General features: G+C 41.2%; 1 long non-coding RNA gene across 1 annotated transcript in view; it reads left to right on the top strand.

Moving 5' to 3' along the window:
• The window catches only part of LOC129035013 (uncharacterized), a 57,791-nt gene extending 41,209 nt beyond the window's left edge, over window positions 1–16,582 (top strand). Inside the window, exons 3-5 of the long non-coding RNA XR_008502070.1 lie at window positions 305–380; window positions 11,134–11,260; window positions 12,630–16,582. This is a non-coding gene — a long non-coding RNA (uncharacterized LOC129035013). The remainder of the gene's footprint in view (window positions 1–304; window positions 381–11,133; window positions 11,261–12,629) is intronic.
• Window positions 16,583–25,071: the final 8,489 nt, after the last annotated feature.

Raw genomic sequence — 25,071 nt, 5'->3', positions numbered from 1 at the left:
GGCAGGAGGATGGCTTGACCTCAGGAGTTTGAGACCAGCCTGATCAACATGGTGAAACCCTGTCTCTACCAAAAATACAAAAAATTAGCCAAATGTGGTGGCATGTGCCTGTAGTCCCAGCTACTCAGGAGGCTGAGGTGGGAGGTTCACTTGAGCCTGGGAGGGGGAGGTTACAGTGAGCCAAGATTGTGCTACTGCACTCCAGCCTGGGCAACAGAGCAAGACCCCTTCTCAAAAAGTAAAAACAAAAAACAAAATAAATAAATAAAATATATTGAGATTCTCTTTATTTATGTTTCCTCAGGCTCTAGAGGCTAAGTCCATGTTTGAGTGAAAGCTATAAAAGAGCTAATGAGCACAGAATCTAGAAAAAAAAATAGGTAAGTGTTCTTTCCCTCTCATGAGAAATGGATCAAAATCGAAGTTTTCCCCAAAGGAGGACAGCCTCCCTCAGCAAAAAGACTACTCCTGTTCTTTTCCTCATATCAGCAGTTTGTGCAGTGACTGTGCATTTTATCTGAAGAAACTAGAGATTTTTGTTTAAAGGCCCGAGGAGAATATATTTGGCACAAATCCTTAGAGGAGTAGAAAGCTGTCTCTCTACTTGGCCTCACTTATCTGATTCTCCTCCCCAGAGCAGAATTTCTTATGGCCTGGAGGCTGATCCTCCAACTCGGTACCCAGGAGCCCTGCAAAGATTAGTCTTTGTGGCTTAGCACCAACCCAGCCTGGTTTTGAGCTAACTGTCCCAGTTGACTGAGATTTCTCTCCTTTTTCTGTTATCAATCACTGGCCCAAGTGTTTTATATCCTTTATTTCTCACTACGTGTGGCATTTTCCCCTCAGTATTTAAATTGTTGAGGATTTCAACAGTGCCAATATTTAAGGTATAGATCCAAGAAGACGCCCCCCACCCCAACCCTCCCTCCCCCAGGTCACTCTAACTGAAGTGCTTCTCTCTGCACCCCACTTAATTTTTAGAGGCAATATCTGAGATCTTGTGTGATTTTCAAACTAAAGCTTAATTTAATGGAAGGAGATAAAAGAAAATTAAGAGCATTTCTGTGTTTGTGATTTTAATATTTACAACTCAGGATGGGTGTAAAACAGAAATCAAAGCAATGTGCTCGCCCCTGGTTTTTTGGGTTTTGTTTTTGGTTTTGGTTTTGTTTTTTTGAGACGGAGTCTCACTCTGTCACCCAGGCTGGAGTGCAGTGGCGCAATCTCGGCTCACTGCAACCTCCACCTCCCAGGTTCAAGTGATTCTCCTGCCTCTGCCTCCAGAGTAGCTGGGATTACAGGCGTGCACTACCACACCTGACTAAGTTTTGTATTTTTCGTAGAGACAGGGTTTCACCATGTTGGCCAGGTTGGTCTCAAACTTTTGACCTCTGGTGATCCACCCGTCTCGGCCTCCCAAAGTGCTGGGATTACAGGCGTGAGCCACCATGCCCGGCCTCACCCCTGTTTTTTGTGGGTGTTTTACAGCTCATCAGGAGGCACTGGCATGTGCCGTCTTTTTCCTTTCCACCCTTTCAACTAAAAATAACTTCTCTTGAAGGTAGCCTTTCTTACAGGTGTTACACAATGTTGTTTTTAATGTAATTTATGTGGAAGGATAATTTTGAAGTGGCTATCAACTTTGCTTCATGGCCATTTATCATAACAGTATTTTGTGATGATAACGTGCCACTGGGGGGATTTCTATTTCAGTAAGGAAGAAGAACCTATGAAAGTTTCTTCCTGACTTTGATGAAGTGGAGGTCTAAATGCCATCCTAACAGAAATGCAGGCCACATTTTTTAAAGCTACCCCAGGAAGAAGACACAACAAACACACAACAGTAACTATTTTTTTAAATCTCAGCATTTAAGCTATAAATATTATCTTCTACTTGTCTGAGCACTTTACCATTACAACAAGATTTCTCATTCATTCTTTTGTGTATTTCCCACAATTACGTTGTGATAACAGAAGAAAAGCTGTTATTATGTCTGTCTTCCTCATGGGCAAAACCATAGTTCACAGGCTCAAGGTCACATAGTTGGTGAGCCGCAAAAGCTTAAACCTAGTTCTAGAGCTTTCTCACCATATTAATAATGGACTGTCCTTCAAATATAAGTCCAAGCTCTTCGTGTTGCTTTTTCCAGTAATTGTGACAGGCAGTATGAACCATAAACATTCTGTAGCCCCAGCGTTTTATGTCCTGTGATGCACAATGCTTAAAAGCCTGGTCCCAGTTGGGGGCCCAGCCTATAAATGTGAAGTAGACTTTTTATTTAATTGGCCTGTGTGGAGATGAAAAGTGTCATCTTAGTTATGTCAGTGCCAGGCTTTAACCATCATATTTTTTCCAGATTGCTAAAATCGCTTTATAGGTTATCTATTCACACTCCTGCTGTGATACAAATTTTTAACAAGAACAAAAATACAATCTCTGATCAGAATGGAGAAGATGGCATATCACTCATCACAGTAATTATGAAATATTTGTTATGTTCTGTTGAGATTGGGGCCCTAATGATACTACAACCTTCTCTGGTCATCATCCATATTAGCCAAAGAAGTATTTTACAACCGTTCTGCTCATCTGAATAATCTCCAAGGGCAGAACATATTGATTTGGAGTGCTTTTAAAAGGATGGTAATTAATGGATTTAGGATGAGCTATGTTCACCCAAATTACAGAGCAAAGATTTATTTCCCTGGATGGTACTTTTATAGTTTTCCAGTGTTGTGTATTTTGTCTCACCAGATAGGGTAACTGGTTATCATTTGCATTCTATTTTAACTTAGAATAATGTCTTCAATTTTCTTCTATTTCGTGTGTAGGATTTATGTGATTTTGGTGTTTTTCTGTCATACTAGGGCTTGATCATTAGGGAAAAAACATATGGATCCAAATGATACCCTTGATACCAAGATTTCTTGGATCCATCATGAACATTCCAAAGCTTATGGAAGAGCTGTAGGTCACAGGACGGCTAGAGAAGGAGAAGAGAAGCTTATTGGATACAACTTCTGAATTAGAGACAGGCTTTATGTTCAGGCTTATTTCTCCTATTCATTTTGAAAATGGCTCAATTAAAACAAAAATTATTTTTAAGTTCAGAAGTACACTTGTGCCAGGGGGATTTGTTGTGCAGACTATTTTGTCACCCAGGTATTAAGCCTAGTGCCCATTAGTTATTTTTCCTAATCCTCTCCCTCCTCCCACCCTCCACCCTCCAATAGGCCCCAGTGTCTATTGTTCCCCTCTATGTGTCCATGTGTTCTCATCATTTAGCTCCCACTTATAAGTGAGAACATGCAGTATTTGGTTTTCTGTTTCTGCCTTAGTTTGCTAAGGATAAAGGCCTCCAGCTCCATCCATGTTCCTGCAAAGGACAAGATCTTGTTCTTTTTTATAGCTGCATAGTATTCCGTGATGTATATGTACCACATTTTCTTTATCCAATCTACTGTTGATGGGCATTTAGGTTGAATATATGTCTCTTTTCTTGTGAATATTGCTGCAATGAAGATACATGTGCACATGTCTTTATGATAGAATGATTTATATTCCTTTGGGTATATTCCTGTTAATGGGATTGCTGGGAGGAATGGTATTTCTGTTTTTAGGTCTCTGAGGAATCGCCACACTGTCTTCCACAATGGCTGAACTAATTTACATTCCCACCAATAGTGTGTAAGTGTTCCTTTTTTTCTGCAACCTCACCAGCATCTGTTATTTTCTGACTTTTTAATAATGGCCTGTAAGGAACACGGCTGTCATTTGTTCAAGGACAGGCCAAGATAGGATGTTTATATCCTGCGTGACTTGCGAGTTTAGAACGCACGCGTAGAACTCCACTTGTTATCACAGCTATGTAGCCATAACATGGGAAGGCCATCCCTTGCTCTAAGCCAGTATTGTTTGCAAAAGGTATAATTGTCCTGCTGACACTGTACAGGTGTACTGGCACCCAGAGAAAGAGAGAGAGAGCCAGAGGGGTCTGTCTTTGTAGATAGACAGGAGGGAGCCAGGACACAGCTCAGCTCACTTGTGCCCAGAGAGAGAAGGAGTTAAGCTGCTGACCCTGAAGGCAAGGGAGGGCCGGCGGTGTAGCTGTGTGTGTGGGAGCTGCTGAACTAAGCAACTGAGACAGGGCAGACAGTGTGAGAGAGCTAGTGTGAGAAAGCTGTTAATGAAAACTGCTGCTGAATAAAGCCATGTCTCATCTACCTGCTGTCTCTCGAGTGTTCTTCCAGCTCCCTGCCCCATGTCCACCCACTCCCCTCAGCCCTCAGCTGGGGCTGGAACCTGACCCTGAGCATCACATAGCCAGAAAGTGGCTCAATTTTTATAGTGATAAGGATAGGAGGACTGTGAGAAAAAAAAAAATCTTTTCATGGAGAGAAAAGGTTTAATTTTAGAAAACTTTCAAAATACACTCCTTTGAACTGGGCACGCAGCTTCATACTGTTGTTCCCACGATGCTATGGACATCAGGAGGCCAATCAATGGTTCTAAAAGCCTGTGTGCCTCACTCTTTCCCTAGAGCCCCACAACATTTACAGCCACAAAGGAGAGATTTCCGGGGTGGAAACTCAATTCCATTTTCTTGATGGTATGGTAGTGGGAGAAAGAGAATAGGGAATTGTAGAGGAAGGAAAGAATTTGGTGACAAGGCTAAAAGACTCAGCAGCATTCTAAAGTATGCCAAGACCAAAGTTGCTGTTTCCTGGTTCTGAATCTAGAAATAGGCCCAGGAAGCAATCAAAACATAACTTAATTCTTTCTATATTAATATTCATAATTATAGCTAACAAGTACTGCACAAAGCACTTTACTTGAATTATTTAATTTAATCTGCACAAGTCTTTTAGGTACCATTATTATCCTCATTTTACCAACAAGGAAAATGATGTTTAAAAGAGGCTAAGTAACTTGCCCAAATTATACTTGTAGTACGTTCGACAGACTGTTACCAGTCCCATATCTCCTTGATTCTGGAGTTTATACTTCCACTAGACTTCTGCCAGAGGATGTTTTGTGGAAGACGCTTCTGCTCTGTGGGGCTTTCCTAATTTGCCCCTAATACTAACGCAGGTTCCCAAGTCTTAACACTTCTCAGGGACTTAGATAAAGGGCAACCGGGTGTAACAGAAAGAGGCTGAACTAAGAGTCAAAACCTTCCCCAGCAGCTGCACTTGCTAGTCACATGAACCTGTGCTACTCATTTGACCTGTTGGAACCTCAGATATAGGGTAGGGATGATATTTTCTCTTCCAACCTGACATGGATGTTGAAAACAGCAAATGTGAGAAAACTGTAGAGATGAACATGACTTGAAAATTATGAAGTGCTTTCTAAATGTATTAGTGTAAGAATCAGAGTGGATTTGAGGGGTGAAATCAATTTGGGTAATCTTACACATCTTACACATCACCCCTACAAGGTGGGTGGTTTCTAGGCATCTCAAGAGATTTAAAATAAAAGTTGAATAAGGGAACAGTCTCAGAACACTAACGTACCCGTCGGCCAGGCGCGGTGGCTCATGCCTGTAATCCTAGCACTTTGGGAGGCTAAGGCGGGTGGATCACCTGAGGTCAGGAGTTCGAGACCAGCCTGACCAACATGGAGAAACCCCGTCTCTACTAAATATACAAAAATTAGCCAGGCATGGTGGTGCGTGCCTGTAATCCCAGCTACTCCGGAGGCCGAGGCAGGAGAATCACTTGAACCCAGGAGACGGAGGTTGCGGTGAGCCAAGAACACGCCATTGCACTTCAGCCTGGGCAACAAGAGCAAAACTCCGTCTCCAAGAAAAAAAAAAAGAACACTAACGTACCCAATTTATTTGTCTTCCTTCTTTTCCCTAATCTCTCCTTCATGAAAATTGGTTGAAACTATTAATGCTATATTGGCCCACTGTCTTGAGCTTCTCAGCCTCTCTCTTGATTTCCTTATCTGCCAAATAAACATGATGGTCTAGATCTGTGCTGTCAACACAGCACTGGCCATGTGTGGCTATTTAATGGAAATTAAGTTAAATTAAACATTTAGTTCCTCAGTCACACCAGCTACATTTCAATTACTTACATAAAGCTAGTGGCTACTGCATTGGCAATACAGAGATAGAGCATTTCCATCATCTCAAAAAGTTGTACTGGAAGGTGCTGGTCGAGATAATTTGTAAAAGCCAATCCATTTCCAACTCCTATTGAATTAAGCTGGTTAATTGTTTCTTGTATGCTTTGAAGCCCTTTTGCAATTGATATGTGAACACCTGTGCACACCATGTCCAGGAAGGTATTGATTTAGTCAACAAAATATGTAACAACCGTGGTACATTATATGTGCTGAATATTTTTAAAATTTCTAATTAAAACATTTCCCAAGACAATATATTTACATTAAAAGTCTAAAACAGAGCTGGGCATGGTGGCTCATGCCTGTAATCCCAGCACTTTTGGGGGCCGAGGTGGGTGGATCACCTGTGGTCAGGAGTTTGAGACCAGCCTGGGCAATATGGTGAAACCCTGTCTCTACTAAAAATACAAAAATTAGCCAGGTGTGGTGGTGCAGGCCTGTAATCTCAGCTACTCAGAGGCTGAGGCAGGAGAATTGCTTGAACCTGGGAGGCGGAGGTTGCAGTGAGCCAGGATTGTGCTACAATACTCTAGCCTGGGTGACAGAGCAAGACCCTGCCAAAAAAAAAAAAAAAGAGGAAGGTTGAAAAAGGGAGACTTTAAAGTGCTTAAAAAGAGAATTCTTATTTATACCAATTTTTTTCTGACTTCCTTTTGAACCTAGAAGGGGGTTTCTTTTATATATCTTTGTTGTTTGTGTGACCTAATTCTGTCTTAGACAAATAAAGAAAGTGGGCACCTCTGCCAAATAACCCTGCAACCTAAAACCTGGAGCAGTTCTCTGAGAAGCAGCCACTTCATCCCTGAAGGTATCTGGCATTTCAAACACACTGAACAAAAAAAGAATACATTTGTTTTTATTCCATTGTTTAAGATGCTGACACAAACACCACTCATTCATAAACTGAAAATAAGCACAAAAATCCTCTACTACTTCAAGACAAAAATGTCCAAGTTTAAAATTTTTCAATACAGTTATACCAGGGTTTTTTTTTCTGTGACAATCTGGCAATACTTGAGAATATCTAATTCCACTTTTCTCCTTTTCTCTCTATCTCTCCTTATCCCACTCCTACCCCTGCTGCTTCTTCTCTCTCTCTCTTTGATTTGTCATCATAAAGTAGACTAGTTGTATTTATGTTTTCTCCCTGAGTCCTATACTTTCAAAAATCCTTATAGGCATAATGACACCACATTATGAAAGTGTGAAAAACAGGAAATGGTGGGGAAGACAGCATCTGTAACACCACCAGTTCTTCAATGGCTATTAGCACTGTCATGTATTTCAAGTTTTCTTACATAAATACTTTTTAAAAATTTTTGCTATATAGATATCTTTAAAATATACTTGCAACTGTACACTTTTTTTTGAGACAGGGTCTCACTCTGTCACCTAGGTTAGAGTGCAGTGGCGTGATCTCAGCTCACTGCAACCTCCACCTCCCAGGCTCAAGCGATCCTCCTACCTCAGCCTCTTGAGTAGCTGGGACCACAGGCATGTACCACCACACCTGGCTAATTTTTGTATTTTTTATATAGACGGGGTTTTGTTATGTTGTCCAGGATGGTCTCGAACTCCTGAGCTCAAGCAGTCCTCTCAATTCAGCTTTCCCAAAGTGCTAGGATTATAGGCATGAGCCAACATGCCTGGCAACTATACACTTAAAACAATTTTTTTTAATTTCTTACATTTACCGACATAAAATTAGTGCTTTAAATAGAGCACTTATTTATTTTGTTTACTCATTCCTCCTAAAACCAGCCCCGATGGTTAAGGGAGGAAACAAGAAGCACTGTCTCACTGTAAAAATGGCATTAAGCCAGATAAGCCTGGTCAAGTTTCATGATGCCAAGTCATTAAATAAGCTCTCCACAAGGACACAGTGGGAACTTTCTACACAGAAGAAGGTCTTATGGAAGTTGGGAGTGGTTAGAAGAAAGCACAGCCATTCCCCACCCACCTCTAAGAAAACACAAGGTTGGTCTTAGACTGTGTAACTATTTATTCAGATTCTCACTGGGATAGTCCAAATCTCACAACCTCCTAAGGCATATGTGGGCTGCAACTCTTATTTTTAAGAATCCTTAAAATTCTCAGTGGATTTGATTTACAGTCCAAAAGAGGATAGTCCACTCCCCTGTCCTAAAGACTTACTTAATAATTAAGGTTTTTGGGGGACCAAATAACAAAAGCTACATCTGGCTAACTTAAGGAAAAACGGAGTGAGATGTCATTGGAAAGATACTGGAGTAGCCCGTGGAATTGAGAGATGGATTAAAGTACATGATCCTCTTCTTTAGAAAACTGCCGTCAATGTGACTCAGCTCTGAAAACTCCCAGACTCTCTGCCTTCAGGTCCAAATTTCCATTTCCAAGGCAAGAAATTGAAACAGTTCAGTTGAGTCAAGCATGTACCAACCAACAGTATCACATGGAGCCGGCTTGGATGCTGGAAGCTCCTCAGTGACCCCAAGGCATCCACGGTTATCTAGACTCAAAGAGCTCCATCTTATTCTGAGCAACACGTTTTCTATATATATATATATATCTCTCTAACTAGATCTTTCTATTAGGCTAAATATAAATATTAGATTGGTGCAAAAGTAATTATTGTTTTTGCCATTGAAAGGAATGGGGTGGGTGGGAAATGGCTGTGGTTTCTTCTAACCACTCCCAACTTCCATAAGACGTTCTTCTGTGCAGAAAGATTCTGCTCTGTCCTCTAGAGAGCTCATAATATAATAGGGGGATGAGGTCTGCCTTAAAGAGGAGAAAGCCTGTGCAGGGAGGCGGGTGGGGAGGAAACGCGGTTGAGGAAGAATTCCTGAGGGAGACGTTCCTATGTCCCTCAAATTCAAATACCAACTAGAGTCACATTTGATCAGTAGAACAACTATCCTTTTCCCAATAGCAGCTATACTGAGAGCAGCACCAGCTCCCAGTCACTGCCTGGCAATCTGACAGTGTGAAGCCTTCAGAGACATTCTTTTTTGATTTTTTGTTTTGTTTCGTTTTGTTTTCTGCCTCCTGGATTCAAGTGATTCTCCTGCCTCAGCCTCGCGAGTAACTGGGATTAAAGATACCCAACACCACGCCCTGCCAGTTTTTTGTTTTTGTTTTTGTTTTGTTTTTGAGACGGAGTCTTGCTCTGTCATCCAGGCTGGAGTGCAGTGGCGTGATCTCGGCTCACTGCAAGCTCCGCCTCCCGGGTTCACGCCATTCTCCTGCCTCAGCCTCCCGAGTAGCTGGGCCTACAGGTGCCCGCCACAACGCCCGGCTAACTTTTTGTATTTTTAGTAGAGAAGGGGTTTCACCGTGTTAGCCAGGATGGTCTCAATCTCCTGACCTCTGGCGATCCACTGGCCACGGCCTCCCAAAGTGCTGGGATTACAGGCGTGAGCCACTGCGCCCGGCCCTTCAGCTACATTCTTATACTGCAAAGTTTAGGAACAGAGAGAGCTGATAACACCAAGTTCAAATGCAGTTTCACCAGTGGAATCTTCCCTAGGCATCCAGCGAAAACTGATCTTCTTCCTCAAACTCCTGCAGGAGTGGTTACCTTCTGGGGCCTGGCATTACTATAAAGTGTTCTGTGAATCTACATGCTCCCCCCAATCATTATCACTAGGCCGAGCGATATATCTCACCCATATATTTCCCACTGCTTTCAAATATGTATCATTGTTGTGATCAAGTAAAGCATTCCTAGGACGTGTGTAGTGGCTCATACCTGTAATCCCAGCACTTTGGGATGCCGAGGCAGGTGGATCATCTGAGGTCAGAAGTTCGAGACCAGCCTGGCCAAAATGGCAAAACCCTGTCTCTAAAGAGGAAAAAGCCTACGGGGCTTTTCTCTACTAAAAATACAAAAATTAGCCTGGCGTGGTGGTGGGCGCCTATAATCCCAGCTACTGGCGAGGCTGAGGCGGAGGCTGAGGCAGGAGAATCACTTGAAGGGCGGGGCAGTGAGGAGGGTGCGGTGCGGGGAGGTGTGGAGGTTGCAGTGAGGCGAGATCACACCACATCACTCCCACCTGGGCAAAAGAGTGAAACTCATCTCAAACAAACAAATAAGGGCCAGGCGTGGTGGCTCACGCCTGTAATCCCAGCACTTTGGGAGGCCAGAGGCGGGTGGATCACGAGGTCAGGAGATCGGGACCATCCTGGCTAACATGGTGAAACCCTGTCTCTACTAAAAATACAAAATTAGCCGGGCATGGTGGCCGGCGTCTGTAGTTACTCAGGAAGCTGAGGCAGGAGAATCGGTTGAACCTGAGAGATGGAGGTTGCAGTGAGCCAAGATCGCGCCACTGCACTCCAGCCTGGCGACACAGCGAGACTGCATCTCAAAAAACAAACAAACCAAACAAAAAACAAAAAAAGAAGAAAAGCATTCCTGACTTCACAGTAGTTTTATACATATATACGTTTCCTCGGCCAACAAGTAATTTCAGTAACCATTACATGTGGGGTTATCTCAAAGGTTTGCTGTTAAGAAAGGGCCACTCTAGATATGATGTGATAAGGAATAATATGGAAGATCAGCAAATGTCCTGGTATTGGCTGGATAAAAAGAATAGAAGAAACAGGGCCAAGGCAAATATGATTTTCTAGGCAACACCTGGCTTAGTCAGGAGTAACTGGAACTAACTCTAAAGCCATTCTTCATAGTAATTGCACTTTGTGATATATAAAATTATGTCTCATAAAAGCTGTGTTTAAATTGATGGCATATTAAATAAACATGTATTTACATTGGGTTAACTTTAGTAATTAAAATTAATTAGTATGCTAACTTCATGAAGTTAAACTCAATAAAGTTAAACTTGCTAGGAAAACAAAAAAGGTGGCTCATGCTAAAAAATGTTGGGAATCACTTTAGTCTTTGCCATTCCTGTGACAAATACAACCTCATAAGTGATCATTGTCTCTCTGAAAAAAAAATTCCATAAGGAAAGAAAAATCTCACAAGCCTATTGCTAATTACTTCACTTCAGATGTAACCAGACATAAAGGAAATTCAAATGAATTCGAGGTTGAAATTGGTCTAAGGAACAATATTTAGCTTTGAAGGTGAATTTCAGCATTGCTTTCCCTTTTGCTGAATTTGCAGTTTCCCATATGGTAAGTGATGCTGATTTGAAATTTGATTTTACTGTCATGTTTTTCCCTAGCAGTTCTCTTAATGGCTGGGTTCCAAATTTCACCTAAATGCTCCAATTGTTGAGCCGTAAAGCTGGTACAGTTCTAAAGCTATTTTTCAGACAAATTACCATACAGAGCAATGTTTTAGTGTCACTGTCTGGAGCCTGTGTGGCAGGACAAGGAGTCTGAGGCAGAGGTGGGAGCTTTGCCAGCTGAAATACGGGCACCTAGATTGTGCAATTCTGCATCATGCCTTGTTCTCAGGGGATGCCACAGTCACATTTCAGGAACAACTCAAGGCTCCAACAGCAGCAGGAGCATCTTGTTTCCTGTTTCCTAACTCACAGCCTTGCAGTGCTTGTCAAGTCTTCATTTCCTTTTGTGCTTCAGGAGAAAAGTTGTAGCCTGGTGTTAGCATGGTGATTACCTGGCCAAAATGGAATTACGCTATAGACTGGTAGAGCTGTACCTTCTCATTCCTTTTAACAATGATTTCAATCCCTTTTCTCCCTTTCTATCACCCTGCATTCTCTTCAGTCTCTCTTTCTCCTTGCAGATAGATGATTGATAGATAGATAGATAGATAGATAGATAGATAGATAGATAGATAGATAGACGGATAGATAGATGGGTAGACAGACAGATCTCCATTTCCATCTTTTATCTCTCTTCTCTTCCTAATACAATTCACACCAACAGGACCGAAGGCTCCTAGGGCCTCAAGAATCCAAATAGATAGCTAACAGAGTTTTGCAGCACTACTCAGAGTCAGGCAGTCTAATTGTAGGTAGCACCATCATTTTCCATCAAAGAAAAGAGAACAAATCCAGGAATAATCAGAGGGAAAATGAAACATTTTTTGTTATTGCTTTTCTTTGGGACTGTGAATAATGTTTTTAATGTCTTTTTAGGTGCTTAATATTTCAGGTCTAAAACTGCCTGCTTGTCCAATTGAAATATTAAGTCACCAGATCAATGATGATACAGTCTGCACTGTTACATTTTAATAAATAGTAATGATAATAACAATTAACCTCCCCTATGCATTCTTTGTACAATGCACTGTGCGCTGAAACTCTCCTCCCACACCCTGTAGTACATCTGCTGTTTCTCATGCTGCCTGGAGAGCAAACATATTTTCACTCCATCCTACTCCATCCTGTAACATGGTTATCAGGTGTCGGGGGAGGGGACGAGGGAGAGGATGAGAGAAGGGGAGAATGATAAACAGAGAAAGACAAAAAGGGCACAGAGAAGCAGAGAGAAATGTATATATACGCATACATTCTGTACTTCAGGAGGAAGAGAGGTACTGCCTAACTGTTCTCTCCCTGACACATTCTCTAAGGCATCCAGGCATACACACAGCTGCATCATGTCACTGCAAGTGGCTCCCAGAGTTGTTCCTGTTCATCCAGGAAGAAAGAAAATCCCACCAAAGATTGAGAGAGATCAATGAGTGTATTTCCAAAGAACCTGAAAGAAGATGTTTCCATTTGGCCCTCTTACCCTCTATCCAAGCTCAGAGGGAAATGCACTCAGGAACTTTAACGGCCAGCACAAATTCCATTCCAAGCCATGGAGCGGGAAGGGTACATGACACCAAGTGTCCCACCAGACGGCCATCTTGCTAACTAATACACCTCGGGATTACATTTGCGTTTACACAAAATGTGAGCTTTGGGAGCCAGACGTATTATTTTGGTTAATAGTTTGGCATGTTCTCAGCTTGGAAGCCTGAGCGTATGTGATGGGTCAGTAACACAATAAAAGTAAGGGGGAAGCATTTCTTTCCCCAGTGGTGAATTTCTACCCTATTCAGGAAACAGACTTTCCAAATCAGCCATTACAGCTGTCTGGATCGTTCATACCATTTGCCATTAAATATACCCAAGAAGGAAAAACAGTGTCTTTGTATTTGCTGTTAAATGTAATCAGAGACAATCTTTACGATCATTCGGGATCATTATTATCAGCGTAATTACAGCTTTAGAGAACAATAATCATACATATGTGTGGTATAGATATGCGGGGAGTCCAATGCAGAAATGCAGAAGAGACAAAAGTGCCTGTTAATATTTTACAAAAGTTGTAATTTTATTGAAAATTAACTAATTTACATAAAGGAACAACTTCATATAGGATTTTTTAGCTCAATGTGTTCAACAAAGTAGAAAAAATTACAGGGGGAAAAAAAAACCTTACCCAGTACATTGATGCCTGACATGATGCGATTAGAAGTAATCTATATTTTGCAAGTTTAAGAATTATCTCTAGTTAAGATGTAATATCTTTGTATGAGAATGTGCAGTGACTCCTAGAGTCAATAACTGTGTAAGTATCTGTGTGTGTCCATTTATTTTGTAAAAGAGAGATGATATGTTAAAACATGTCCTCTTTCTTTTTTCTTCCTCACTTGCTTGCATATGACATTTCCCCTCTTCAACCAGAGGATTCCATCTGCCTCAGGGAGAATTAGAATTACTGCAGAAATGCAAAGAGAAAGAAAGTTTTTGACTGCCAGCATAGGATTTTGAAACCCATAGAAACAACAGTCTTGAAAGCCTATAAATTTGAGAGAGAAAAGGGATTTCTAAAGCCTCAAAAATTTCCTTTACATCTAACAAGCAAAACTAGCAGGACTGATCATAAATTCACACTAAGCCATTGCCAGGAAGAATTTAGAATGTGCCATAAAGTTTCAACCACAGAAATAAAACTGAAAAAGGCAACAAGAAAAGCAAATATAAATAAAAAATAACCAGACCAAAATAAACAAACAAACAAACAAAAAAACCAAAACTACAAAAAAATAAGTTCCAACCAGAAAGAAAAGGTTGCACTCAACAGGTTGTTTTGCAATTATAAGTTTGTGACTGTCACACACGTCTGTGTGAAGAGACCACCAAACAGGCTTTGTGTGAGCAACAGGGCTGTTTATTTCACCTGGGTGCAGGCGGGCTGAGTCCGAAAAGAGTCAGTGAAGGGAGATAGGGATGGGGCACTTTTATAGGATCTGGGTGAGTAGTGGAAAATTACAGTCAAAGGGGATTGTTCTCTTGCGGGCAGGGGCGGGGGTCACAAGGTGCTCAGTGGGGGAGGTTCTGAGCCAGGAGAAGGAATATCACAAGGTTAATCACTCAGTTAAGGTGGAGCAGGAACAAATCACAATGGTGAAATGTCATCAGTTAAGGCAAGAACCAGCCTTTTTCACTTCTTTTGTGATTCTTCATATGCTTCAGGCCATCTGGATGCATACGTGCAGGTCACAAGGGATATGATGGCTTAGCTTGGGCTCAGCGGCCTGACAGTGACAAGGGAGTTGTGAGAATGAATGGGATAATATGCCTGAAGCACTTAGCACAATTATTGTCGCTGAAAAGAGTCAAGCTGTAAAATATTTGAAAAGATTTATTCTGAGCCAAATATGAGTGACCGTGGCCTGTGGCACATCCATCAGGAGATCCTGAGAACAAGTGCCCACGGTGGTCAGGAAGTCATGAGACATCAATCAGATACATTAAGAAATACATTGGCTTGGTCCAGAACAGCGGGACAACTCGGGGGGCAGGGCAGGCTTCCAGGCCATAGGTCAATTTCACGTTCAGGTTTAGATTCTGGAGACCAAGGTTCTTTTGAAGTCTCGTAGTGGCTGCCCTTAGAGACAACAGAAGACAAACGTTTCCTATTCAGACCTTTAAAAGGTGCTAGACTCTCAGTTAACCTCTTCAGGATTGGGAGGGCCTGGAAGAAAAAGATCTAGCTATGTTAATAGAGTTTCTCTACAGATGCAAATTATCCGCCACAAAGGACAGCTTTGCAGGGCCATTTCAAAATACAGGAAAGAAACATGTTTTGGGGTAAAATATTTTTATTTTCTTGTTTGTCACGTAATGTTATGCAAGAGTCAGATTGGAAAGTAAGTCACGATATATAGGCTTAAATAAAACCCATCTGATGAGAATTTATGGTTTGTAGGGCATGCCTCTCCAGACCCCTTAGATAGGAATTTGGCTAAGATAAGAAAAAAATCAGAGCTTAGTCCTCAATTCCCAGCATTTGATAAATACTCTCATGTTTATAAAAAACGTTATTACAGTTAACACATTACCTGGCAAATATTACCTCTCTACTTGTCTGCTCCCATCCCACTAGACTAAAATGGATTGAGGGCAGGGATTCCGTTTTATTCATTCCTTCATCCTTAGCTCCTATCACAGAGCTTGGTACTTGATAAATTTTTGTGGAGCGAATGAACCTCACTGGTTCTCTGAGACAAAGAAAGCATGCAGTAAGAAGGTCGAGTGGTCCCTGCTCTTTGTTGTTCATTTACAAGACACCATCATCTCAAGCACCAGTTTGTGGTTGGTTTTGTAAAAAAAAAAATAAAAACCTAACCAATCTGAGTTTTAGATTGGGTAAGGATGAGATTTTTTTAACCTTCTGATGATAAAATAATCAGATGGGCTACCCCAAAATGTGGAGGACTCTTTATGCTGAATGAGCTTTTTGAGATGTCAACAATATCTGTCCTGGATGATTTAGACATTCCCTTGCCTGCAGAGAGAGAGCTGGGCCGGATCATCTCTGAAAGTGCCTTCAGCTCTCTATTATCACTACATGATTCTATTAACCAGTTAATATTTTTCCTGTAATTTGCCCTTAGCAACTGCCTAACAACATTTCAGGTCCTTCCATAGGATGCAATGATGTGACATTAATCTAATATCACGTCCCCTCTCTGCCTGTTTCACCAACACCTCTCATTCCTTGACCCTGAATAATGATTCAAGGACATCTTCTTTCCTTTTCTTCAACTAAACTAAGACCATCCTTAGGGCTTTAAACCAGTACCCATCATAGGCTCAGTGCTTACTAAAAATCTACCTGGAGGTTCAGATACTTCATTCACCAGGCCTTAAGTTCTTCTGTTGGATACAGTGAGTTCTAGATTTCTCTTCAAAGAATCAGTATGTCAGTATGTTCAGTTTTTTGTCCCCCATTTTAAAGTTTAGGCCGGGCACCGTGGCTCACGCCTGTAATCCCAGCACTTTGGGAGGCCGAGGCGGGCGGATCACGAGGTCGGGAGATCGAGACCATCCTGGCTAACACGGTGAAACCCCGTCTCTACTAAAAATACAAAAAATTACCTGGGCGTGGTGGCAGGTGCCTGTAGTCCCAGCTACTTGGGAGGCTGAGGCAGGAGAATGGCGTGAACCCAGGAGGCAGAGCTTGCAGTGAGCCGAGATAGTGCCACTGAAGTCAGGCCTGGGCGAAAGAGTAAGACTCCGTCTCAAAAAATAAATAAATTAATTAATTAATAAAAAATAAAGTTTAACTTCCTCGCGGTTTCAGTAAACAACCTTTTTCACCAGTTTTAATCAGTAGTTCACATCTGTTCCCCTGGTCACCAGCTCCATCCTGACTCATCCCAGTCACCTCCTTTGACCTGCCTGAGTCACCCCTGGTTACCTGCTCTGACCTAAGTCACCTTTAATTACCTGTTCCTAACCATCCTTCCTACCAAACTACTGACACTGCCACTCTGGCTCATACCCCTGCTCTCTTTAAAATAGCCATTTGGAATTAGCTTAGACTGTGCAGTCCAACCGTAGCCAACAGAGGAATGACACAGCAGTAGGGGCTACCTGTGTCAGGAATAAGAACCCCTTCCCCTCCCTTGTTCAGGTATGCTCTTGCCATTACTCCATTTGTGAGTCGTACCCTTCTATAGAAGTAAAAATTGCCTTGCTGAGAAAATTAAATTTGTGTTCAAGTGCTATTTCTTTGCAGCACCGAGGAACAAGCATTTTGTTTCTAACACTTCTGTTTCCTTCTTTCATCCCATCCAAACTATATTCTTTTTTGCTGTTATAAACTAAAACCAATGGCTAACGATAAAAATTGGATTCAGAATCTGGATGCCCTCACATTTCAAAATATCTGAAAATGCCCAAACTCACTGTAAGCTTGTGTCTATCTTTGCTGGGTAGTACCAGCTGACATCTGTCCACTCACAAAGACAGACTGGAGAAGAGAATCCAAGGGTCAGAGGATCAGAATAACATGGTAGCTCATTTCTTTCTCACCTTCCAACCTTTCTACCATAGGACAGAGATTAGAACTGTTTATTTAAAAGGATTTACTGACACAATTGCTGTTACAGCTTCACAAAATAGCTGACTTGTCCCTAAGGAGAATTTGAATCTGTGTAGCTTCACGAGGCCTTGAGCCAAAGGTAGCTCTTTCCCTGCCAATGACTTACATGTGGTTCAACTTTGCCTCTGCCGGGCATGTCTTCTTTAAGCTTGGTTAATCAAATGAATGGGATTCAGTGATAGCAATAACTGCCCTCTATTGAGTGCCTAATATGTACCAGACCCCCTAGCCAGGCAGTGCCACGCACATCGTGGTCTGCATGGATGGCGGCCCTGGAACCGTGCGATGCTGCAGCCAGGCCTGCCATACAATCATATAATTCAATTGTAACCACACAGGGTAGAATTATCATTCCCATTCCAAATGAAGAAAAAGGCTCATGAAGGTAACTAAACTGATCACGGTCACACAAATAGTAAAGAATAGAGCTGGATTTGAAACTCAAGTCTGGTAACCAAAGACCCTGCTATTGTCAGGAATTCTGCTCCATGCTGTGGAATTCAAAAATAAGCAAGGGGGGCTGGGTGCAGTGGAGGCCAGAGGATCGCTTGAGGCCAGGAGTTCAAGACCAGCTTAGACAACATAGCAGGATTCTGTCTCTGCAAAAATTATTTTCTTATTTTTTTTAAATTAAAAATTAACAAGTGGACCGGACTTTAAAGACCCTGAAATGCAGTTGGAGAAAACAAGACACATTCATGTAAAATTAAATAGCAATGAGGCCAGGCACAGTGGCTCATGCCTGTAATCCCAGCACTTTGGGAGGCCGAGGCGGGCAGATCACAAGGTCAAGAGATTGAGACCATCCAAGTCAACACGGTGAAACTCCATCTCTACTAAAAATACAAAAAATTAGCTTGGCATGGTGGCTCACACCTGCAGTCCCAGCTACTTGGGAGGCAGAGGCAAGAGAATCACTTGAACCTGGGAGGTGGAGGTTGCAGTGAGCCGAGATGACACCACTGCACTCCAGCCTGGGTGACAGAGCAAGACTCTGTCTCAAAAAAAAAAAAAAAAAAAAAATTAAATAGCGATGAGATGTTGAAATAATGGCTCAAGTCAAAAGAGAAAATGTGTCACAGGGCAGACCATGATTCATTGCTAAATGGACCATGTAGCAATAATTGTTACAACCGTTTAGAGAACACAGGTTTACAAATATTTACAAGTTTTGGTAAACATAGTCCATGTACTGGAAATTTCTAAATAAGTTCCTAAAACTGGCGGCAACACAAAAGCAAATAATAAGAGAAAGACATGACCTTGTTTCTACTGCAAAAAGTCCTCGTAGAAGAGAAGCCACCAGGCACTTGTAGGGAAGGAAAAAGATAAAGGGTCTACGGCAAAAATTTCAGAACTCTGTGAGAATGATTAACATGAATTTTTTTTTTTTTTTTTTAGAAAGTTTTGACTTCAGATTTAGCTTATGGCCTTGGGAGCTCAGGTTTAAAATGTGTAAATTATATTATTTGAAGTGAAAATGTGATACATGCTTTGGGTTTTATTTTATAATTTAATAATTTAATATAAAATAAGCTTTAAAAGCTATGGTTTTTACAAAGAAAACTTGAAGGATTTTGTTTTTTAAGTTTAAGACTGATAAGTAGGAGTTGCACTGGCAAAATCTAAATAGTAACTTCCAATTTAATTCTAATGTTGATGGATATAACAACTAAAGTATTGTGTTCTTCATGTTCTGATCCTGTGAGTAAAGGAGATGCTGATAAATGCTACTGTTCTCTCTTTCAAATCTGCATCGCAGATAGTAGTCATGTGCACTTCTGACTAAGACCAAGTAGATGAGAGTTTATAAGAAGCCTAGGAACCAAACGCCAAAATTAGACTTGGGTTTTGAATCCTTCCTATGCCAGAATGATGATGCTTTCCTTAAATAGTTAACCAACTGGTTTGTTAAGCAAAGCATGTTACAGTAATAAAACTAAGGGGGCAGAGCTAAGTATGCCTCTACATAGTTATATATGACTAGAGAAGAAAGACTAGTATTTTATAGACCAGGGATGTTTCTTCCAAAACACTAGTCCCATAAGGCAGGGGTCTCCACCCCGGCTGCCACAGACCGGCCCTGTTAGGAACTGGGCCACACAGCAGGAGGTAATTGGCAAGTGAGCATTACGGCCCAAGCTCTGCCTCCTGTCAGATCAGCGGCAGCATTAGATTCTCATAGGATCATGAACCCTATTGTGAACTGTACATGTGAGAAATCTAGGTTGTGTGCTCCTTATAAAAATCTAATGCCTGATGATCTGAGGTGAAACAGTTTCATCCTGAAACCATCCCCTTTCCCCTCCTACCCATCCTTCCATTCCCCTCCCATCCCCCATCACCCCACCATCCATGGAAAAATTGTCTTCCATGAAACCGGTTCCTGGTGCCCAAAACGGTTGGGACTGCTGTTATCGACCTTAATATGCAAATCACTTTTACATGTGCGTAACCTTGGAAACCACCTCTGGGATAAACATTATTATTGGCTCCATTTTATAGATGAGAAGTTGATCTTAATGGAGTTAAGTGATTTGCAGAACCATACTTAAACACAGATTTCTGGCCAGGCGCGGTGGCTCACGCCTGTAATCCCAGCACTTTGGGAGGGCGAGGCGGGTGGATCACGAGGTCAGGAGATCGAGACCATCCTGGCTAACATGGTGAAACCCGTCTCAACTAAAAAAAAATACAAAAAATTAGCTGGGCGTGGTGGTGGGCACCCGTAGTCCCAGCTACTCGGGAGGCTGAGGCAGGAGAATGGCGTGAACCTGGGAGGCAGAGCTTGCAGTGAAGGGAGATCGCACCACTGCACCCTAGCCTGGGCCACAGAGCGAGACTCCGTCTCAGAAAAACAAAAACAAAAACAAAAACACAGATTTCTTAATTCTGACTCCAAGAATTAAAAAAAAAAAAAAAAACTATTGAAAGTGACTTATTCTATTAGAAATATGGGATAAGTGCCCTTCTTTATTTTCATTTACTGCTATGGGAAACTTGATTACCTCTTCTAAGCCAATATGTCTTCAACATCAAGACACACAAGACTTCAAAATGTAATTGCATTCTGATACACGTAAAGAGTAAAAAAAAGAATGAAATTAGAGACAGGTCATTCATGGTTAAAAACACTGGCTTTGGAGTCAGACTGGCATCAGACTCAGCTTCCAGCTTTTAATAGTAATGTGAGCTTCAGGAAGTTGTTTGACTTCTCTGGGCCTCAGTTCCCTCATTTGTAAAATAAAAGTAACAAGATCTAACTCATAGGGTAGCTCTAATCATTAAAGAACATATTACATTCCGAGAGCTTAGTTAATATGTGCTCAATAAATGTTTAAGTCTACTGCTATCATTTATTCAAAAAGCATTATATTGAGTGTGTATTAGATGGCGGGAATATGGAAGGAGAGAATATGGTGCTTGCCCTCATAAATTTTGTATTTTAACCCCAGTTGCCACCAAAATTTTTATCATAAAGTGCATTATTAAAAAATTTCTGAGCATTATACCCAAAACATGTATGTATATGTTAATTTATAAATTATATGTATCTATTACTATACTAAAAATTCTGTGCATTATAAAACATACACAATAAATAAATGCAAAAGAATAAACAATTAAGAGCCTACTGAATTATCTTGCACAATCTTTGGAATGTACATACCACACTTTGGAGACCATTGTTTTAGCCCAGGGATTAGCACATTTTTCTGTAAAGGACTGGATAGTAAATAGTTTTGGAGACCACACGAAGTCTCTGCTGCCCAATCTTCTTAGCTTTTTTAAAAAAAATTGTAAGCAACCCTTTAAAAATGTAAAGCAATACTTACCTCCAGAGCTTTGCAAAAACAAAGCTTGAGCTATAGTTTGACCATCCTGGCTTTAGATCGTAGACTGCTCTAGGGTAAACGAGTCCAGACAGTGAACTAGTAAATACATAATTACTATAGTAAGTTCTAGATGAAAGAAACTGTTTAGCTCAATGGAGAATAAGGGAGAGGTGGCTGACGGCAGCTAAGATGGTCAGAGAAGATCACATCTCAAGTGAGGCCAGAAGGTGGGGAAGGAGCCAGGTACAGAAGACAGAAGAAAGCCTTCCAGGCAGACGAAGAACAGGCAAGGACAAGGTCCTCAGGTGGACAAGAACTTGCTTGACCAAGAACTGACAGGAAGTCTGTGTGCCTGGAACTGGTGAAAGAGGGGAAAAGAGCAACATGTGAGATGAGGTTTGTGAGTTGGGCAGAAGCCAGCTTTGGGGAGTTTTGAAGATGATTCCCACCAAGTAAAGCCTCTGAAGCAGAAATGTAGTTAAAGAAGATAAAATCAGCCGATTGTATGTCCCCAGAATGTGAACAAAGTGAAATAACAACCAGAAGGTGGTGGATCAAGGACTGGTTCCTGGGGCAGAAATGAGAGTTAAAGAGAGGTCAATTGTTTTGATTATGTCCTCAAGCTATTGAAGACAATTATTAAACTTATAAATCCTTTATTGTTATTCAGCCTTGAAATAAAGTCATGCTGTTCTGACTATCATGAACCAAACCAACGGAGTTTAGAACAAAGCCCTTATATTCCCACGTACACATTTTTTTTAAGTTGTTCTCTTCAAATTAAAACTGCATTAAAACGTCTTCCTTGGAAGACCACACAGAAGCAGGTAACACTGGTTGCCTCCAGGGAAGGAAACTGGGCATCTGTAGCACAGAGGAGGGAGGGGGACAATACACCATGTATCTTATTGTGCTTCCAGATTTTGAACCGGGTCACTCTAATAACTAGTCAAAACGCAAATAAATAAAATTAAATTTAAATTTAAACTTTTAAACCACATTAATTTTGTGCAACCTCAGAAGAACGAAACAGTTCTCTAAAGATTCATTTGACTGAGACAAACAGGCACTCTTGCCATTCAAATAAATAATAACAAAACGTGATTAAGGTAACAACTTTGCAAAATGGGTGTGTACATGTAACAGCATGATACATAGAAAATGCATAAATTAATGAAAACATTCACTTTAACAGAGAATGGAAGCAGTACAGGTAATTTTTTTTTTTTTTGAGACAGAGTCTCACTCTGTCACCAGGTTGGGGTGCAGTGGTGCGATCTCGGCTCACTGCAACCGCCACCTCCCAGGTTCAAGCAATTCTCCTGTCTCAGCCTGCCGAGTAGCTGGGATTACAGGCATGTGCCACCATGCCTAGCTAATTTTTGTATTTTTCGTAGAGACAGGGTTTCACCATGTTGGCAAGGATGGTCTCGATCTCTTGACCTCATGATCCACCAGCCTCGGCCTCCAAAAGTGCTGGGATTACAGATGTGAGCCACTGTGCCTGGCCCAGTACAGGTAATATTTTAAAAGCCAATTTATACATTGGAAAACAGGGTTGGCAGTTCCTCAAAAAGTTAGAGTTACCTTATGACTCAGGAATTCTAGCTGAGGTATATTCTACCTAGGTATATTCCCCAAAGAATATGGAAACTTATGTGCCCATAAAAACTTGTGTACAAATGTTTATACTAGCTTATTTATAATAGCCAGGAAAGTAAAAACAATCCAGTTGTCTGTCAACTGATGAATGGATGAACAATATGTAGCATATTCATGCAATAGAATATTTTTCTGCAATAAAATGAAGTGCTGATAAATGCTACAACATAGATGAATTTGAAACCTTATGCTAAGAGAAAAAAAAGCTAATAACAAAAGACCACCTATTTTATGATTCTATTTATGTGAAATATCCAGAATAGTCATATTCACAGAAACAGAAAGGAGATTAGTGGTGGCACAGGGCTGATGGGGGAAAAGGAGGATGGAGAGTGACTGCTGGCAGGTACTAGGCTTTGTTAGGGGGCATAAAAATATCCTAAAACTAAACCGTGGTGATGATTGCATAGCCCTATGCATATTTAGTGAGTATACTAACACCCATTAAATTTTACACTTTAAATGATAAATTGTATAATATGTGAATTGTATCTCAATAAAGTTGTTTTGGGTTTTTTTGTTTGTTTTGAGACAGGACCTCTCGCTGTAGACCAGGCTGGAGTGCAGTGGTGTGATTTTGGCTCACAGCAACCTCTGCCTCCAGGGCTCAAGCTATCCTCCCACCTCGGCCTCCCAAGCAGCTGGGACTACAGGTGCACACCACCATGCCAGGCTAATTTTTTATTGTATTTTTCATAGAGATGGGATTTTGCCGTGTTACCCAGACTGGTCCCAAACTCCTGGGTTGAAGCCAACCACCCACCTCGGCCTCCCAAAGGGCTGGAATTAGTGTGAGCCACTGTGCCAGGCCTGTTTGGTTTTTTTTGTTTTTTTTTTTTTAAGTCAACTTACAAAGGGCTATTCAAGCACCACATTGTAATGTAAAGTATAGGTGAACTGCCACTGAAAACAAAAGAATAACAAGGTCAATATATGAACACTTGGATTTATAAAAATGGAAACCAATAAGACTTCTTTTGTTATCAAAAAAATCAGTTGGGGTTTCGTATTGCACAGAAAGTGCGATCTCTGTGGAGTTAGTTATTCTGAAACACATCAAGTTGCCTGCAGCAATCCTCTTTCCTAACTGCCCTTGATTGCGCAAGGTGCAGGCTAAAGAGGTGAAAATATTACAAAAATATTAAAAGCCCAGAAATCAATGAGAATGGCCTTTAAGAAGCACTTTGATACACACAGACATTCAACTTGTGTGCATCAGGACTGAATTCCCTTCTGCCTATGAGAGAACACACGTCACGAAACTACAGGAAATCTGCAAATAGATCATCTACTTGTGAATAATAAAGAGTTGGTGCACTGTACACGTATGGCTGATTCCTATAAATCGCCCTCTATTGCTAACAGGTTGTTATACTGATGAAGTTGGCAACAGTTTCTTTTGTTTTGTAAAACATTCCTATTTTGCTTTATAAAGTTTTGTTTTGCCAATTTTGAAAACTCCTATTAAGGGAGGAGACCACCCCCATATTGTCTTATGCCCAATTTCTGCCTCCAAAAAAAGAAGAACTAAAAGGCAGAAATGGAATCTACAGGCAGATAGCCCAGCACTGCGCCCCAGGCCTGGTAGTTAAAAATCAACCCCTGACCTAACTGCTTGTGTTATCTATAGATTTCAGACATTGTATGGAAAAGCATCGTGAAAATCCCCGTCCTGTTCTCTTCCATTCTGATTACCGGTGCACGCAGTCCCGAGTCACATAACCCGTGCTTGCTCAATTGATCACGACCCTCTCACCCAGATCTCCTGAGAGTTGTAAGCCCTTAAAAGGGACAGGAATTGTTCACTAGGGGAGCTCGGTTTTTGAGACGTGAGTCTTGCCGACGCTTCTGGCCGAATAAAGCCCTTCCTTCTTTCACTTGGTGTCTGAGGGATTTTGTCTGCGGCTCGTCCTGCTACACTATAATCAGTGTTTGAGAGATTCATACAGTAATTGAAGATATTATATACTATCTACAGTAAATCTCATTCTTGCCACATAAAATAATTCCAGTGAGTTATCATATACAGTCACATTCAAGTTCCCTTGAATTCAATGGTTAGAGAGAGGTCTATTTACTCTTTTCCCTAAAACTAAATTTTTAAAGACTTGGCTCAGTCTTAATTTTATAAGA

This window comes from Pongo pygmaeus, chromosome 3 (genome assembly GCF_028885625.2).
Source record: "Pongo pygmaeus isolate AG05252 chromosome 3, NHGRI_mPonPyg2-v2.0_pri, whole genome shotgun sequence".
NCBI classification, from domain to species: Eukaryota; Metazoa; Chordata; class Mammalia; order Primates; family Hominidae; genus Pongo; species Pongo pygmaeus.
The sequence above is the reverse complement of the archived record's forward strand: the minus strand, read 5'-3'. Positions and strand labels throughout refer to the sequence as shown.